The following is a 19,952-nucleotide window of genomic DNA, read 5'->3' as shown; positions in this document are numbered from 1 at the left end:
CTGTGTGGCACTCTGATTTGTTTCTTTCCCTCTCGGCTGAGAGTGGACTCGAGTCCTTACAATAACAGTGGATTTGGTGATTTCTTGTTGCTAAACTTTACCCCGATTTCCAAAGTGTCTTCAACTTTGGTATTACCGGGGATTTGCCGCATTTGCATTTATTTGGATTTAAACACTGGGGCATTGCTTGGACAGCGGTTAACTGTGCTAATGGTTAAGAGTGTGTTCAGAACATTCACATATAACCACTTTCATGCTAATGACAAGGTCAGCTCGTCATGCAGTACACTGGAGCTGTGCTTATGACGAGCTGACCTTGTCATGAACAATGGGGATTCAGGAAGCTCAGCGCCCAGCGGGAATTGCCTTAGCAGGCAAGGTGTTAACGCACAGCCGCACAAGCCAACAGTGAAGAGACTACTGTTATCCAGCCTGCTGGTTTATTCTTTGGATCACAGTAAACAACGTTGTTTATCTTTTATATCCTAAATAGGAGACTCATGAGGGGTACCCATTCAGAAGGATTGAAACTAACCCATTGAAGTGCATTCATTTATAGCTCCCACTATATGTGTGGGAGACCTCAGTGATTATAACACGGCTTCTGTTAGTTTGTATTATTTCAAGATTTGCCTTTCTGTTCCTTCCTTGCAGCTGGGTAGAATCTTTGGTGCCTCCTCACTCCTGGTCTCCTATGAAGTGGTCACATGTATTTTCCTTTTCAGGTACAAAGGGGGGTCTGTTACAGTCTAGCTATTAGGGCCTCAACCGGGTGGGTTAGTATTGAACGTTACAGGGGGGGTGTTTCTAAACGCCTGTTATTTGTCATTGCAGAGCTCCCTCCCCGCTGTCCCCTTCCTTTCCCTCCCCGGTTGGACTCACTTGGTAGTCTGTGCTTCTATTTTCAGACTCTGAGCCAGTTCATAGGGGAGGTTATAGGTATATCAGCACAGCCCCGAAGAGGCCAGAAAGCAGAGCCTGACAGTGTGCTACAGAATGCAGCACACATAGAAAGAGGAAAGAATTGTGTGAAGCGTAAGGATTTGGCACTTCCCCAGGTTTACATGACCTTCTAAATCTGGGGCAGTGTGAAATTCCATTGGTGTTGGGTGGGAAAACCCACTGCAATGCCCATATAATGCCTCCGGGGCGCAGAGTAAGGCGATGCTGCGATTTGCACTGCATCGCCTTAGTCATGATTTATGAGGCCACTCAAAGCCATGCAAGGTGGCTTTGCGTGGCATCGAAATGAGAGCTGATCATCGAAGTATGTAAGTTTAATGGCAGGATGTCGGAGTGCGTAACATCACACACATATTATATAGGGAAAATTACTCATAAATGTGAAAGTCAATGTTACTTAAGACATTGAGGAATACAAGGTGTCAGATGTCATCCATACTAGTAGGCAGTGGCGTAGTGTAGACGGGCCACAAGGGTGGTTGCCCCAGGTGCTATATTCTTAAGGGTGCAAAATATTAAACAAAAAAAACATTTGTGGTGGAATTGACTCGAGTCATGTCGGTGCTGTTGTCTGCAAGTGAAGGTTATGTTGTCTTGCCCACCTTTCCCCGCAGAAGGCCTGCACAGAGCTTTGCCCTTGTGCATATCTCACGGCAGGTGGGAGCTCCTTGCGCTGTTTGCGGGTGGCATAAAAGCAGCGCCGCCCAGTGGCACAACAGTAGAACGTTTCTTGTGGTACCACAGCGCCGTACAAGGAATTTGTTTCTGCTTTTTGGCAGACAGAAGGAGCATATCAATCCTGAGTTCCTCGTTTGCTGCCTGGCGTCATGTGTTTCCGTTTGAGTCACTTGGGGATGTGGCACCCATTCATTCATTCATCCATTATACAGTCTTTCACTGTTTATTCTGTCCTTCCATCTGTGTACCCATCCATATCCAAATCTATTCAACCATTTCCAAACATATCCATCATCTACCCTTACATCATCATTTTCACTCATCTATCCCTCCATCCACCCTTTCACTCATTCATCCGTCATCCTTTCACCCATCCATTCACTCATCCATCCAACCATTTACCCTCTCACCCATCCAGCCATCCTTTCACTTATCCTTTCATTCACCTAGTCACTCATCCATCCATTCCCCAATCCATTCACTAGTTCACTCATCTATCCAGCCTTTTTTCCGGCTCTTCACCCTCCCTTTCACTAATCTATGCATTCTTTCACTCATTCATCTTTACATCCTTCTTTTTACTCATCCATAGACCCATTCGCTCATCCATTCTGTCAATCATACATCCATAGTTTCACTCATCCATCCTCCCTGTCTCTCTCCATCCCCCTTTCACTTCGCCATCCTTCCAGCTACCTATCCACCCAACAATCCATCCGTTCACCCACTCATGAATCCATCCATTGACCCCATCACTCATCCATCCATCCATCCATCATTTCTCTCATACATCCACCCTTTCACTCATCCATTCATCCTTTTGTCCATCTATGCTGCCTTTCACTCACTAACCCATCCTTACATCCACCCTCGCACTCATCCATTCACCCTTTCACTTATCAATTCATCAATCCATTCTTCATTTCACTCATCCATCCGTCCGCCCATTTACTCACCCATCATCAACCCTTTCACTCATCTATCCATCCTTTCACTCATCCATCCATCCTCATTTCCGCTCTCCATCCCCCTTTCACTTAGCCATCCTTTCACCATCAATCCACCCAACACGCCATCAACTCATGAATCAATCCATTGACCCTATCACTCCTCCATCCATCCTTTTGCCCATGCATCCTCCCTTTCACTCTCTCATCCATCCTTATATCCACCCTCTTACTCTTCTATCCACGCATTCACTCACTCATCATCCACCCTTTCACTCATCTATCCACCCTCTCATTCATCCATCCATTCATTCACCCTTTCACTTATCAATTCATCAATCCATGCATCATTTCAGTCATCCATACGCCCATTTACTCGTCATTCATCCACCTTTCACTCATTTATCCATCCTTTCACCCATCCATCCACCCTTTTACCCATACATCCACCATTCCACCCATACATCCACCATTCTACCCATACATCTATTTATTTACCCTTTCTCTCATCCTTCCACTGACTAATCTGTCCATCCTTTCTCTCATTATCCATCCAATCACCCTTTCACTCATCCATTCATCCCTTCACTAATCCATCCAGCCATTCACCCATTCCGGCATTTACTCACCCCCCCTTTTCACAATAATTATGAGCTGAACCTTTGTCTGCAGAGCTGCAGACAGAAGAGGCCCATCAAGAACTTCACCCGTTCTGTTGTTCCCATAGCAAGGCTGGGGTGGAGGAGGATTCACTATGCCCCTGCACATAGGCAATTTGAAAACCTGGAAGTCATGAGTCACGCATGATGCCCAGTGCCAGGACCGGAGGTTGTGTTGTTTCAGGGCTTTAAGTGGGTTGAAAAAACTTGGGGGTCTCTCCAAAGGGCGTGTCTAACGGAATTAAGAGCGTGGCTTAAAACAGGGTAGCTAAAACTCTGTGCTTAGCATAGTGTGCTGCCTGACTGGTATAGTGCTACTTCAGATATAGATTACATCACGCCTGCAACAAGCCAGGACTATTGGCTTTGTCAATTGTTGTTAATTGCATAAAATAAAAAGGAGCAACTATGGCTTCATTGTATATAATATTGAAAATGCTTCAGTTCTAAAATGATGAGATTGGGAAAGACCCATTAACCCTTCTTTTTAGGTCGAGCTATTATATCCCGGAGGGATTAATAGCTCGAACATATAGTAGGGGAAACAAACTCTTGACCAAGCGGATTACGTGAAGTTCATGTGAATTACTCGTGTGAGACGCGCGTCCACATCAAACCCATCAGCCTCGCAGCACCAGACTTCCATGGAATGCCTCCCAAGCTGCTCCCCCGCCATGAGACTTCAAAGAAATGTGCTGAATGCTCTGAAGTGATTGTTTTTCACGCGCTCTGCAGGTCACCATTTGCGGCCGCTAGCGCTTTCATCCCTATCACTCCCCCTCTCCTACTTCCCCTCCCACCTCCCAAACAGCATCGAGCTGTGAAGACTGGTTTCTATTGCTCTAGCTTGTTCGTATCCCGCACACCTCCCTTTCTGCCTGCGCCCATCCCTTGTGCTCGTTCCCCTGACTTTTCTTGTTGGCCCCCACTCACTTTTAAGTCATGTGGTGCCTTTTACTAACTGCCAATCCTTTCTGGGTATTGCTCACCGCTTGCTCCGATCTCTCGCTCCGCCTCCCCATCCCATTCACACGGCTTCTCTTCTCTTCCCTCCCCTTCCTCTCTCACTTGGCCTATCGACCTTTCTCTGCTAGCATTCGTTCACCCTTTCTCCACATCATGGTGCTGCCACCACTTCCCCAATGTGTTTTGAACGATTCTGGCTATATGTAAGCAAGGTACCAAACGGACAGTCTCTCCTCTCTGGCCTCGGTCGGTGGTCTTTTTGCTGGTTTATGTACCTGTGAGTTTCTGAACTCTGCACATCGCCTGCACCTCCCCCATCTACCCCTGCACCTCCCCCTCCCCACTACAGAGCGCGTCTCACGGCCGTGCTTTCACTTTCACGGTCGCGAGGCCGTGTCTCTTTCATGGCCAATGCTTGTTTTTAGGTCTTGACTATTCTATCCTGCAGGGATAAATAGACGAGAGTATAGGAGTTGAAACAAACTCTTTGACCAAGCGGATTCCAAGCGGATACCTCCCAATGCATGTGATCTATTGAAGATTGACGCTTCGCCAGCGTGCGCTTGGCCTCACTCACACCCCACCCCACATGCTGGTTCCCTCCCACTCGCTCGCTCCCCTGTTCCCCGCCCCCCACCCCCATCCGACTTGTTTTGGTTTGCATTTGCAGCGCACTTTCATTTTCACACGCTGCCAATACTCCAACTCAGAGTCGCTGCCGCATGTCTACTCCACCTGTACCATCACTACCAACTCTCCAACATGTCATGTGGTAACTACTTTCTCCACGTCAGTAATTCCAAAGAATACCATCGTAGATTGCTTTTCCGTACCAATTTCAGTTGAAGCGCATCATGTCGGCTGACAGGCGCTCTCCCTCCCCCTTAATGTCTCCTTCACTAAAGGAAGGGGTGCTGTGCGGAACCAGTGAACCAATTCTGCCCCCCTCGTTAGACCCACTAGCTGCACACCTCTCACTTTGCTCTTGGAGATGCCGCCCACTTTTAAATTCCTTTAACCAGCTCATCATTCCGAATGTTCCACAGACTTGAAATAACCGATATCTACAAGATGCCTGTCCCCCCACCACCAAAGCGTTTGCCAGATGTGAGCTACTATACCCCCGCCCAAACTCATGCTATACGACACAACAACACCCTGCCTCGGTCTCTATTTAATTATCCCACTCATCCAGAAGGGACAAAGACGTAGAGCTCACTCACACCCCAACCCATATGCTGGTTCCCTCCTACTCGCTCGCTCCCCTGCCCCCCACCCCCATCTGCCTCGCACACCAGCAGAGCTCCCCCCCATCTGCTGCTTTTATTTATTACACTCTCTTCCTGAAAAACGTTAACTAGACCGTGCAATCGGTCTCTTTTTATGACATTTGCATTCATCCGCGTGCTGACATGCTTCTGAAATATTCTTTTTCTTGCGAGCTTTATGCTGCACTATTTAAAACTTCTGAGTTTACAAAAAAGGAGGATTTTTTTGGGGGGAGGGATGCATTTTATGTCCAAAGCAATTTTAAAGATAAGCCGCTCCCCTTGTCGGCTGCACCTCAGCATTACCAGGTACATAAGCCGCAGTCCCGGCGCCCCCACTGACTCTGTGAATAGCGGCAACTTTCACTGGATTAATTCTGTGCAGTGACAAACCGGTGATCTCAGAGGCCACCGGTTTATTTGAGACAATCAAGGACATACTTTGAAACGTGAACACACAAACACGTGTGGAAACTGAAGCGGACAAAAACACGATCTTTTCCATCTGGACTTTTTTTTGTGTGGCAGATCAAAAGTGCAAAAACGCGAAACACAGCCAGGCCAACTGGCAAACGAATGCGCATCGATTTCCGGATAACAGAACCCAGTCACAGAGGATAGAAGCGGATGTGCCTAAAGAGATGTAATGGTCACCCTGGGCAAATTACATCCAACAGTAATGTGGTTACTGACAAATTCCCCCCCCGCCATCACTGTAGCAGTGCACGGGGGAAGTGTCATTCAACTCTCTTTGAAACAAATATCTTTAATCGATTATTTAATGTGGAACAATCTCTTTTTGTTTGCGCCCAGAAAGCAAAAATAAAAACGCTTTAAATCTTTGGAATACTTTTATGGGTACACAAAATGACCAGGGTGATAACCAGTGAGCTAAATGAACAAAAATATTTTATAGATGGCGGAAGGAAAGATTTGGGTCGCAAGGAAGCGCCTCTGATTTTCTTGTAATGTAATCTAATAATAGTCGGTGGGCACTGCGTTCACCTTGTACGTGTTAGCTAGACTAATCTGATCTTGCACATAGTTTACAACACATGATTTTCACACACACACATAATCAATCCAGCAACTGTTACATTAGGGGATCTGCACAAACCTACTTGACTACCATTTATACAAGCTAAATAAGACAGATGGGGGGTGTTCGTGGCCCCTGATGCCTCAGTTCTAAAGGCCTCTTTCAAAGACATGCTTAGTTTGTGTATCTTCTCAATTTCGCCACCAAATATGCACCTGCACGAGGCTTTCTAGGAAATGAAACATAGACACAATCTTTAAAGTATCCTTGAAACCAGTTTAGCGGGTTGACACCGACATCAATTATGTGTAGGTTTATTGTGGCTGATAAAGGGCTTGTACATAACCGTAATCCTGTGAAATTTGCATTCATTTTGTTGAATTTAACACCTAAAGACCACATCAACGCTCGACACAGCATCCCTCAACGTCACAGCATCACTCAACGCCACAGCATCACTCAGTACCACTGAATGCCACAGCACCCCTCAACGCCACAGCACCACTCAACGTCACAGAACGACTCGACACCACAGAACCACTCAACACCACAGCACCACTCGACGCCACAGCACCACTCACGCAACAGCATCACTCAACGCAACAGCATCACTCAACGCAACAGCATCACTCAACGCAACAGCATCACTCAACGCAACAGCATCACTCAGCGCCACAGCATCACTCAGCGCCACAGCATCACTCAGCGCCACAGCATCACTCAGCGCCACAGCATCACTCAGCGCAACAGCATCACTCAGCGCAACAGCATCACTCAGCGCAACAGCATCACTCAGCGCAACAGCATCATTCAGCGCCACAGCATCACTCAGCGCCACAGAATAACTCAGCGCCACAGAATAACTCAGCACCCCTCAATGCCACAGCACACCTCAACGCAACAGCACCCCTCAACGCAACAGCACCACTCAACTCCACAGCACCACTCAACTCCACAGCACCACTCAACTCCACAGCACCACTCAACTCCACAGCACCACTCAACTCCACAGCACCACTCAACTCCACAGCACCACTCAACTCCACAGCACCACTCAACTCCACAGCACCACTCAACCCCACAGCACCACTCAACCCCACAGCACCACTCAACGCCACAACACCACTCAACGCCACAACACCACTCAACGCCACACCACTCAATACCACAGCACCACTCAACGCCACAGCACCACTCAACGCCACAGCACCACTCAACGCCACAGCATCCCTCAACGCCACAGCATCACTCAACGCCACAGCATCACTCAACACCACAGCATCACTCAACACCACAGCATCACTCAACACCACAGCATCACTCAACACCACAGTATCACTCAGCACCACTGAACGCCACAGCACCACTGAATGCAACAGCATCACTCAGCACCACTGAACGCCACAGCATCACTCAGCACCACTGAAGGCCACAGCATCACTCAGCACCACTGAAGGCCACAGCATCACTCAGCACCAGTAAAGGCCACAGCATCACTCAGCACCAGTAAAGGCCACAGCATCACTCAGCACCAGTAAAGGCCACAGCATCACTCAGCACCAGTAAAGGCCACAGCATCACTCAGCACCAGTAAAGGCCACAGCATCACTCAGCACCAGTAAAGGCCACAGCATCACTCAACGCCACAGCACCACAGCACCACTCAACGCCACAGCACCACTCAACGCCACAGCACCACTCAACGCCACAGCACCACTCAACGCCACAGCACCACTCAACGCCACAGCACCACTCAACGCCACAGCACCACTCAACGCCACAGCACCACTCAACGCCACAGCACCACTCAACGCCACAGCACCACTCAACGCCACAGCGATACAAAAGGGGATGATGGACGGAGCGTTTGAACAAATCAAACACTCACCCCCAGTCAACTGATCTGGGTTTAATCCATCACCATTCTTTAGTTCACTCAGCCACCCCAGTTCAGACATGGCTATATGCAAATCAGTCTGACCCTGTGCCTTGTGGGAATAGTCCAGCCCGAACTGCCAAGCCATGTCTTCCCTGGACCGGAAACAAGCATCCTGGGACCGGTTTCGGATTCATAATCCTCATCAGCCAGGCTATCTTGAATCCAGTGGCCAAGTGAACAAGGGACTCACGTCTGAGCATCACTCAACACCACAGCACCCCTCAACGCCACAGCACCCCTCAACGCCACAGCACCCCTCAACGCCACAGCACCACTCAAAGCCACAGCATCCCTCAAAGCCACAGCATCCCTCAAAGCCACAGCATCCCTCAAAGCCACAGCATCCCTCAAAGCCACAGCATCCCTCAAAGCCACAGCATCACTCAACGCCACAGCATCACTCAACGCCACAGCACCACTCAACACCACAGCACCACTGAATGCAACAGCATCACTCAGCACCACTGAATGCCACAGCATCACTCAGCACCACTGAACGCCACAGCATCACTCAGCACCACTGAACGCCACAGCATCACTCAGCACCACTGAAGGCCACAGCATCACTCAGCACCACTGAACGCCATAGCATCACTCAGCACCACTGAAGGCCATAGCATCACTCAGCACCACTGAAGGCCACAGCATCACTCAGCACCACTGAAGGCCACAGCATCACTCAACGCCAAAGCACCACTCAACGCCACAGCACCACTCAACGCCACTCAACGCCACAGCACCACTCAACGCCACAGCACCACTCAACGCCACAGCACCCCTCAACGCCACAGCACCCCTCAACGCCACAGCATCACTCAACGCCACAGCATCACTCAACGCAACAGCATCACTCAGCACCACTCAACGCCACAGCACCACTCAACGCCACAGCACCACTCAACGCCACAGCACCACTCAACGCCACAGCACCACTCAACGCCACAGCACCACTCAACGCCACAGCACCACTCAACGCCACAGCACCACTCAACGCCACAGCACCACTCAACGCCACAGCACCACTCAACGCCACAGCACCACTCAACGCCACAGCACCACTCAACGCCACAGCACCACTCAACACACAGCATCACTCAAAGCCACAGCATCACTCAACGCCACAGCACCACTCAGCGCCACAGCACCACTCAACGCCACAGCACCACTGAATGCAACAGCATCACTCAGCACCACTGAAGGCCACAGCATCACTCAGCACCACTGAAGGCCACAGCATCACTCAGCACCACTGAAGGCCACAGCATCACTCAGCACCACTGAAGGCCACAGCATCACTCAGCACCACTCAACGCCACAGCACCACTCAACGCCACAGCACCACTCAACGCCACAGCACCACTCAACGCCACGGCACCACTCAACGCCACGGCACCACTCAACGCCACGGCACCACTCAACGCCACAGCACCACTCAACGCCACAGCACCACTCAACGCCACAGCACCACTCAACGCCACAGCACCACTCAACGCCACAGCACCACTCAACGCCACAGCACCACTCAACGCCACAGCACCACTCAACGCCACAGCACCACTCAACGCCACAGCACCACTCAACACACAGCATCACTCAAAGCCACAGCATCACTCAAAGCCACAGCATCACTCAACGCCACAGCACCACTCAGCGCCACAGCACCACTCAACGCCACAGCACCACTGAATGCAACAGCATCACTCAGCACCACTGAAGGCCACAGCATCACTCAGCACCACTGAAGGCCACAGCATCACTCAGCACCACTGAAGGCCACAGCATCACTCAGCACCACTGAAGGCCACAGCATCACTCAGCACCACTGAAGGCCACAGCATCACTCAACGCCACAGCACCACTCAACGCCACAGCACCACTCAACGCCACAGCACCACTCAACGCCACGGCACCACTCAACGCCACGGCACCACTCAACGCCACAGCACCACTCAACGCCACAGCACCACTCAACGCCACAGCACCACTCAACGCCACAGCACCACTCAACGCCACAGCACCACTCAACGCCACAGCACCACTCAACGCCACAGCACCACTCAGCGCCACAGCATCACTCAGCGCCACAGCATCACTCAGCACCACTCAGCGCACAGAAGCCCTCAACGCACAGCAGCACTCAACATCACAGCATTACTTAACGCCACAGCATCGCTCAATGCCACAGCATCGCTCAATGCCACAGATTCACTCAATGCCACAGCATCACTCAATGCCACAGAATCACTCAATGCCACAGCATCACTCAATGCCACAGCATCACTCAATGCCACAGCATCACTCAATGCCACAGCATCACTCAATGCCACAGCATCACTCAATGCCACAACATCACTCAACGCCACAGCACCCCTCAACGCAACAGCACCACTCAACGCAACAGCACCACTCAACGCCACAGCATCACTCAACGCCACAGCATCACTCAACGCCACAGCATCACTCAGCACCACTGAACGCCACAGCACCACTGAATGCCACAGCATCACTCAGCACCACTGAAGGTCACAGCATCACTCAGCACCACTGAAGGCCACAGCATCACTCAGCACCACTGAACGCGGCAGCATCACTCAGCACCACTGAACGCCGCAGCATCACTCAGCACCACTGAACGCCACAGCATCACTCAGCACCACTGAACGCCACAGCATCACTCTGCGCAACCATTCAACAACAACTGGTTCTAATATGTTCTCTCAATATTTCAAGATTTATTACAAATGTCACAAAAAGATGTTAATATTTCACTTCTGTTCTTGGATTTTAATCACAATAAAATACACTGAACATAATCTTCCCAAAAGATATTTACAAAAGTTTAAGCTATTGCCATTATAAATTACAATACTTTTTATTTAAGTATTAATTATTTTAAAAAAATAAAAGCCAATGTTATTTGTAATATTAATACATCTAAGTCATGTAAATAGAACACGTATTGCATTACAAACGCTCTAGGTGTCACGTTTGCTAAAGTTAAAACTAGTGGCATTGTAAATGACAAAACTATTAATTTCGCAATTTTCAAAACCAACACATAAATAAACAAGCATTTACAATGCAATGGTTTCGCCTTTGGAAAAGTTTGAGCTATTGGCATTGTAAATGACAAAGTTTGTATTTATGTGTTGGTTTAGGAAATAGAGAAGTAAATGGCATTGTTATTTACATTGCCATTTGCTTAATTTCCCTCAAATGTGAGACTTATTGTATCCTACGGACGAGTTTAGCAGACAGCAATTACTACACACATTATCGTTTGTGTGCTGCCTACTTTTATCAGTACAACTGTATGCATGTGCAACTGTGGAGGTAATTTCAAATGAAAATCTGATTCTGGCAGTGCGCTACCACACCATGCTTCACTTTACACCACATCACCCCACTGGCACTGCATGACACACTACTCCACTTTATCATAATATACTTCACAACACTTTATTCCACACTACGCCACTACACTTTACGACACGCCACAACATTCCACTCTGCGACATTCCACGCCACTTTACAATACTGCACTGTGAAACAGCCGGGAACCCTACCTCGGCAAAGCCGCGCCATTCCTCAAGGACCCGAGCCCCGCCACCCGACATTGTGGCGTCCATGGCAACCCGGCCTCCACCCCTTTCTCCTTCGTTTCAGGATCCTATCGGAAACGTCGAAAACCAGGAAGGACTGCCCCGTGACCCCGGAAGTACCTCCCTCCATCCTGAGGCGGGACAAAGAAAAGCCGGAAGCAAGGAAGACCAAGCGTTCGAGCCAGCGGACTCGTGGCAAGAGAAGGCGTGCGACGAACCGGAGGAGAAAGAGGAGCGCGGAGACGAAGAAGGAGACGAAGTCTGGACCGAGGACTGGTGGAGTCCATCGGAGGAGGCTGGAGAGCGGCCGTAACTCGGATGAGAGTTACGGCGGGCGGGTGAGTAACAATCCCCGTTTGCTGCAGAGCATAGCGATACTGGTGATAGTAGTTACACCTCGCACCCCTCACTGTAAAGGTCGTGTATATACCACTAGGCACTGTAAACTTGTTGTATAGCACCCGTGTGGCACGTCACGAGCACGTCTGTACCATAGCCCTACCTTACCCCTCACCCGTCACCCTCCGCCTTCCGCCTTCCTAATCTCCTTCTTTCCCCTTCTGAACCCCTCCCTACCTACCTCACGGACCTCTTCTCCTCCCACCACCCCCTGGTGTCGGAAGAAGGTAACGCCCGCGTCCTGTCCACCGGACTAACTGCCCCTCTCTCTCTCTCTTTTCCACACCTCCGAGAGACCCCCACGAAGACCGGACAGACGACGAGAGACCACGCGAGGAGAGCGGAACCCCGTCATCGTGTCCAGCATCTCTTCGGACGTCCCCTTCCAGAGTGTCTCCGGATTCCTCCCTTGACTTTCACCGATATCTTGTATTTGCACAATAAACCGGCTTCGACATAGCCCACTATATCATGCCTCCCCGCTTGTTATTCCGGTCCGCCTACCCCCAAGTACCACATGCACTCCACTCAATGACACACCAGATCAATCTGAGCCACTTCAATCCATGCTACAACATTCTGCTCCACTCGGTGCCACGCCATTCCAGTCTACAACACTGTTCCACTCTTCTGCACTCAACCACGCTTCACTCCAGTCTACAACACAGTACTCTCTGCCTCTCCGCTAGACTCCCCTCCACTCCACATCACTATTCAGCAAGTTTATGGTGAACTTTGATGGAACAATAAGCCAGAATCAAAAATCTACCTTATGCAAAAGGCAGCCCCCAGTTCACTTCATGTTATCACATGGACAAAGTTGCCTGTTTGCAAAGCAACTAAATATAGTCTGCCATGTTATACATATAAATATCATCAACAATAGGTACTATTAGTTAGTGCGGCCGTGTTACATGTCAACTCTTGATTTAGGCAAGAGTTTTTTTCTCTCATGCTAAACAATATGCCATTTCACTATACCCTTGCCTAAAATGTACTCCACTTCATTGAAAGTCAACAGAGAAATCAAATTCACCCACTTTTTAGGTCTTCACTAAGACAGCACACGCACGGTCTGTTGCAAGACATGTTGAAAAATTACAGTAGGATTAGCCCACTGCTTACTATTGGTTGGCTTCATTGTCACTCATTTGCTTGCTTCTTTTTCATTAGCATGGGTGGGCTGTCCTGCCTCGTCTTGTGTTTGCCCCACCCATAGAGGATGGATGTTGTACTGTGTCCTACTGTTCACCTTTTTCGGGCACTACTTTTTTATTTCCATTTACACATTTTTCTAACTACCTCCTCCATGTGCCCCCCCCCCCCCTGTATTCCTGTCTCTCATTGGTGTGCTTCTCTTCCACTACTCCTGCATTGCTGGCTCGCCTGTGTGCTATCTCCCTGCCAGTTCTATGTTGTAGCGTTTCATTTCCCCCCCCCCCCCACCCACCAGCACCGTTTTGTTTCGGTCATCTGCCCCCCTACCCACGCTGCACTGCTTCCTTCCCAAGTGTTGCTTCCCACTACTCGCCTAAAAAAAAAAAAAAAACACAAAAAAAAGTTTGCTTCTTTTTTCTTTACCAATACAACTGGGATCAGTTGCAGAAAACACACGACTATCATGTTGTCAGCACACATACGGCCGGTGCACAAGCTTACAGAAGGACACGTCAGAACCTTTTTTTGTTAAGCAGAAATGTTTAGCCACGCAGCACAGCATTAGGGATACTGTAGTATTGTTGTAGAAACCAATCCAATCTAATTAAGTTAAACAGTCTTTATTTCCAATCTAGTAAGGTACAAGTTGATGGCAGGCCAGAAGCAGTAACGAATGAATCAACATTCCACATCAAGGAAACAAGTAAGTAGGAATATAGAATGTGGCACTCTGAAGAAACTCTAAACATAGAATGCAAAATACAAGAGATAAATAGGTGAACATGCAGATAGACATGCACTTACCCAAAAGTCCATATACTACAGATATGCTGTGGAGTATGGTTAAAACCCATTGCAAAGCCAATAGGTCTCGAAGGCGAGACCTATTGACTTTGTCAACACTTATTTTCTCCAAAGGACTCTCCCAAGTGTGTATGTAGGGTTGCCACCTGAACGTCTTTTTAACTGAAATTCCCAGAATTTCATGCTCAGGGTGGTAAAAATAAAAGAAATCACCAAAACGTTCCCCTTCTCCGCTTTAAACGAGCAAATCCAATGGGAAATCACTTTAGAATGTTCCAGAACTGCCTAAATGAACCCTGCCCAATAATTCATACATCAAAGCTTTATTTCGATATATAGAATATCATAAAAGCACATTTCAAATATAAATCACAATACATTGACAATACATACAGAAAAGACATTAAAAATAGAGGGTTTTACATAAGTTTCTATTCAGGTATAATGTCCCTAAGACATGAACAAATGATCAATATTATCCTCCGGAAAAGGTGGCAACCCTACGTGGAGATGATTAAACTAGGTTTGTTCCAGGAGTAACAAAGTCAATGACCCGGACAAAAAAAACACAGCCTAAAAAAGATACGATTCCAATACAACGCAGTTTACAGCAATATTAGCAAGCAACATCTGCTAGGCACACATTCAATGTACATGGCTCACTCCGTTCTATGATTACTTGAACTAACCCTAAAAGTTATCCCTATGTTACAAGTGCTAGAGCGGACAAGCTGCTTTACGATGAAAACCATACAGGAGAAAAGGCTGATTGGTTTGTTATAGCTATTAAATTTAGCAACAGTTCATTCACTTTGATGGCTGAGGGTTTAGCATGTTAACATCACGAGTCTTCCGAGCGTCGCGTTTTTCTTGGCAGACATGTTTTGAGGGGCATTCTACAAGTCTGCTGTGATAAAAGCGCCATCTTAGTGAGGGTACGCAACCCCTGTGACAAGCAATTATAGACAGGAAGAGTTGTTGGTACAAGCTCTGGTCCGGAAAAAACAAGCCAGATTAGGCTACAAACGCTTACGGAACAAACCTCAACGGTTACTGAAGGAAAAACAATGTTCCCATGACACACGTGGTTAGAACGCAACCCATTGTCGCTATTCTGAATCTATTATAGGTGGCAACAACCCAAAGACTCTACAATAAGTACATGGCGTTGAGGTAGCACTATCCTTTTTACAAATTTAAATGAAATGCATGCGGGTTTCTGGGACACGCCGAAAAAAAAATAAAAAGAGTACAGCTGTAGAATGGCCATGGAAAAATAAACGTGCAGTTTCTTGTTTTTAAGAACTAGGTGTATGTACATTGTAGGAATCCATTCTTGTCTTCACGAGGCGTATTACGTTACACTAAACGGAATAAGGAGTGTGTTCCACAGAGCCTTGTCTAAGAAAAAAATATAAAAACTAGGCTACGTTTTAAGGAGGTAAAAACTGCTTTTGGCAGCTTCAGCGACCGATTATTGCGTCACTTTTGTCTACGAAAGCCCTTCACCCTAAATGTAACAAGATGCCACTGTCTCGGCTCCTTTGTTTCAACGAGAAGCTTCAATGTAACCCCCGTTTCACCCAACATGGCTGTTAAATACATTTGCTATGGCTTAGAGCAACAAAGAACAAGTAGGTACCCGTGCGAGAGCACAGCATGCGCCCGTTACTGGCCCTACAGATGCCCGCTACTGCTCCACGATGTTGCTGGCTGCGGAGCCGGTGAACTTAGGAGACAGCCCGCCAGACCCGACTGTGCCCGCTCTCACCTCGCGAGATTTACCCGTCGCCATATTCCCTCCTACCACAGGCCAGAAGACAACAAGATCCAGGGTAAAATATGACACACGGACAGCGGGAGGGGGGCGGGAACGGGACACAGGAGGTGGGGGGGGGTTGGGAACGGCGCACGGACAGCGGGGGGGGGGCGGAACGGCACAGACGACATGAGACGCAGCAAGCACTTACCAGAGGAAGACTTCTTCCGGCGGCGGTCGGCCTCGGAATGACAAAAGCAAACACGGACGACAAAAAAAAAAGAAACCCCGCCCACCGCCCGATGACTACACAGAGGGAAGGCCCATGGAAAAAATCTCGGGAACGCCCCCGAATCTGGTCCGTGAATGACGGACAGATCTCTGTTCCAATGGCTAGCCTCCATTTATGGAGCTAGCCAATGGAACAGAGGGCGGATTCAAGTGTCCCTTACTGAAAACTACAGATTTCTCTGGAGGCGGAGCTAAAGCTCCGTGCTCCAGGCGAAACCTAAAAATGTGTCATTTACAATACCAATAGCTCAAACTTTCCTAATGCGAGACCTATTGCATTGCAAATGCTTGTTAACTTCTTTCACTGGCTTCTATACATTAACTGGATTCTGTACATTCCTCCCATCTGGTGACGTCCAACATTTTTCTTTATGTATTGTTAAAACAAAATGCCCTGCCCTAGACCGAGGCAGGAGGAGACCCACCACATGCTTTAACAACCCAGACTGGGCCATTGTCATTCTGTATGTGACAATCATCAGCTGTAGACAGAATCAGGGGCGTAAAAGCACTTTGGCTGTGCTGAAGGCCAGAGAGCTCCTGATAAGAGTCCGGAGGGGGCCCCTCCACGTGCCTTGCAGGGGGCTACCTAAATTATCGTTACGCCACTGGAAAGAATGACAATGGGTGGGGTGGGGCTTCTCTTGTGCTCAGAGGAAGAGTGCGAGGCGCCCCATCAGGGAGCTGAGGCTTCTCGCAGGGGAACAGTGCTGCTCCCTGCAATGCCCAAAAATACGGACAAAAGGCATCCGTAAAATTTAGGGACAGTTGGTCACCCTACTTGAAGGTCAGGCGGCAGGCAAACAACTCCAGCCCGGGCAGCCCAACCGACGGCAGCTGGGGAGGGGGGGGGAGCTGAAGCCGCTCTGCCCATGGGGTGTTATGCGCCTGCCGGTAGCTACCATCATGAATACATGGGCTAGAATTGTACAAAGACTATATTAAACAACCTTCCCTTCACCATTCACCCTCATCCATTTGAATCCACCCTTCAGCGTGCCACAGGGGGATAAAGAATGCTTTAAATGGAGAGAGGGTGGGGGCTGTTGAATGCTGGTGGACATGTTCACTATGGGGGAAATTAAAACACTCTTGCAGTGTAGAGCGGAGTTCGGCTTAGATGAGCGTGAAGGAAATTAGGCACTGGGCTTTAGAATCTGAAAACAAACAGGTGGCTATAAGGAAAACAAGATAATTTGAGAAGGAGATCCTGAAGAAAATAGGCAGGAAAGAATGAATTAAATAGTTATACAAAACCCAAATGCAGTCAATAGTAGATACCAAGTAGGCACACATGATTATTTGGGAAGAGGCTTAGTAACAAACAGACAATCAAAACAATGGGAAATACTCAGGAGGAGAGTAAATATTCACAAAAGGTCACTGAAAGACGAAAATAGGGAAATACAGTACAAAGTAATGCATGACTGTTAATATACATACACCAACACGACTTAAACAGATAGACCTGAATATGAGTGATGAATGGTGGAGAAGATAAGGAGAACAAGGTTCAGCATTGCACATGTGGTGGACTCTGGCACAGCTTTCGGTAAATACTTTCCCAGAGGAACCAGGTGAAATGATATTAGAGCTCCTGCCCGCAGGAATGAACATCTTCACAAACAAGACTGGTATGCAAAATTACAATGTCTGTGAGTGGCAAAACTAGCCCTGGCATACAATGGTAAAACATCCGCCTCCCTCCCCAACTAACTGAACATTGGTATAAAGGACAATTTGTGCAATGAAAAATTGAACGTACAAGCTGGAAGGGCAACAGATAGATTTCGAAAATAAGTGGGGTACTTTGCAGACCGTTTTAAACACTGGCCTAGCACGTAGATAATGTCCACCGAGCACGATCGTACAATGCTGCAAACTGAATAAAACATGTATATTTCAGTGGCATTTGAAATTAGAAATGACGCAGGGGGTCGGGGGGCAGTTAAGGGATAAAGGGGTAAGTAGTTTACTTTTCTCCTTGTATAATTTACACTGCAGTCATAATTTGGGAGGCGTGGACGCTCAATAAAGGTATCCGCAATCTTTTAGAGACTTTATAGTATTTTTAGTTGCACGATTTATATGCCTAAAGTGTATGCTTCGACTCGAGTACTGGTTCTAATAGATAAGCCAAACTCTTTGTTCCCCTCTCATTGATAGTGTGTTGACTCGCCCACCTATATGTTCAACACAATTAACTATTTCTGCATTTCAGAAGGATTACCACTCAATGTAATAAAGTTTTGCAAACAATCTTTTCTGAAGTTTCAAGTAACGCTCTGGTTGAAACAGCCATGACAGACACATAGTTCGGCTGGGTTCAAATAGTTAATTCGATGCTTTCAGATCTCCACTGCGCGCATAGTAATTAATATAACCCTCTACGACAGCACTCGAGCAGAATCAGGCAGAAGGTTCTCAACATCGGCCTTACCTGCCGCCTCTCAAACTTTCGGTTATTGACTCAATTTTTCTTCAGATAACCAACTTAAACGAGATGAGATGCGAGAAAGTAATTAGAAAAATATGATTATCAATTGAATAACCGAAACAGAGGCGCCACTTTTCGGTTGTTGTATCTGTACTTCGAAGTAAGCGTTGCAATTGGTTAGAAAAGCCGTCCCGTCCCATGTTGTACCGGAAGCAATCGCCCGCCGATCCGGAAATCATGGACCAGACACCGTTGAGCCGGTGTTTCGCTCTGTATCTTTTGTGTAACTACCACTGGAGTGGAGGAGGGGATGCGACGCGTAAGTCTCAGTAGTAGTGTGCTGCGATGTAGCCGAGTTTGAGGAGAGCACGAGGCCTTTTCGGGAATTAAAACAGGTTGCGTACCTAAGTAGCTGTATCGCATAGACTCCAAGAAAACTGCAGTGATTCGTAGGGTAAAGTGTCTGACAGTACTTACTAGAGGGAGTCGGGACAACGCAGTACCCTAGTACCGAAATTTTTGAAGTGCTAGTTGACGGTGTGCTCCTACTTATGCTGTTCGGCCAGTGTCAGACGTAGGCATGGCAACCGAAGGACCCGGCAAGAAACAACTTGTGTTGGTCACTGTAGAACAGCGTTTCCCAAACTGTGGTCCGCGGACCCCCAGGGGTCCTTGGGACATTCCCAGGGGGTCCGCAGGACTAGAGTGCCTGTCATAATGCTTGTTTACAGAGCTCTCTTGCACGTTTTGTCCTTCGTAGATCTCTAAGTAACTCATGTTACTATTACCTGGAGCTTGTTTTATCGACCTCGGAAGGGTGAGCGGGCATTTCGATGTCTGGGTTTCGCGGATCTGGGATGGTGAACTATAAATTATTTTTGTCCTTGAGTCTTAAGTGCTGGTGCTGCTGCGGCTTTCCCCTCAGCCCACCCCACCTTCCCCCCACCACTCCTTTCTCAGTCTGCCATGTCCGCTAGCTGTTTTAATTTGTGTTAAACATAACATATACTTATAAATAAGCGGGTTTGAGCTGAATCGCTCCG

General features: G+C 48.0%; 1 protein-coding gene across 1 annotated transcript in view; it reads right to left on the bottom strand.

Moving 5' to 3' along the window:
- The window catches only part of MUS81 (MUS81 structure-specific endonuclease subunit), a 321,815-nt gene extending 302,764 nt beyond the window's left edge, over nt 1-19,051 (bottom strand). The window contains exon 1 of the mRNA XM_078660456.1: nt 18,913-19,051. The gene's annotated coding sequence lies outside the window, so the exon portion shown is untranslated. The remainder of the gene's footprint in view (nt 1-18,912) is intronic.
- Nucleotides 19,052-19,952: the final 901 nt, after the last annotated feature.

This window comes from Lissotriton helveticus, chromosome 9, assembly GCF_964261635.1.
Source record: "Lissotriton helveticus chromosome 9, aLisHel1.1, whole genome shotgun sequence".
NCBI lineage: Eukaryota > Metazoa > Chordata > Amphibia > Caudata > Salamandridae > Lissotriton > Lissotriton helveticus.
Note: the sequence above shows the minus strand (reverse complement) of the source record. Positions and strands in the feature narration are given on the sequence as shown.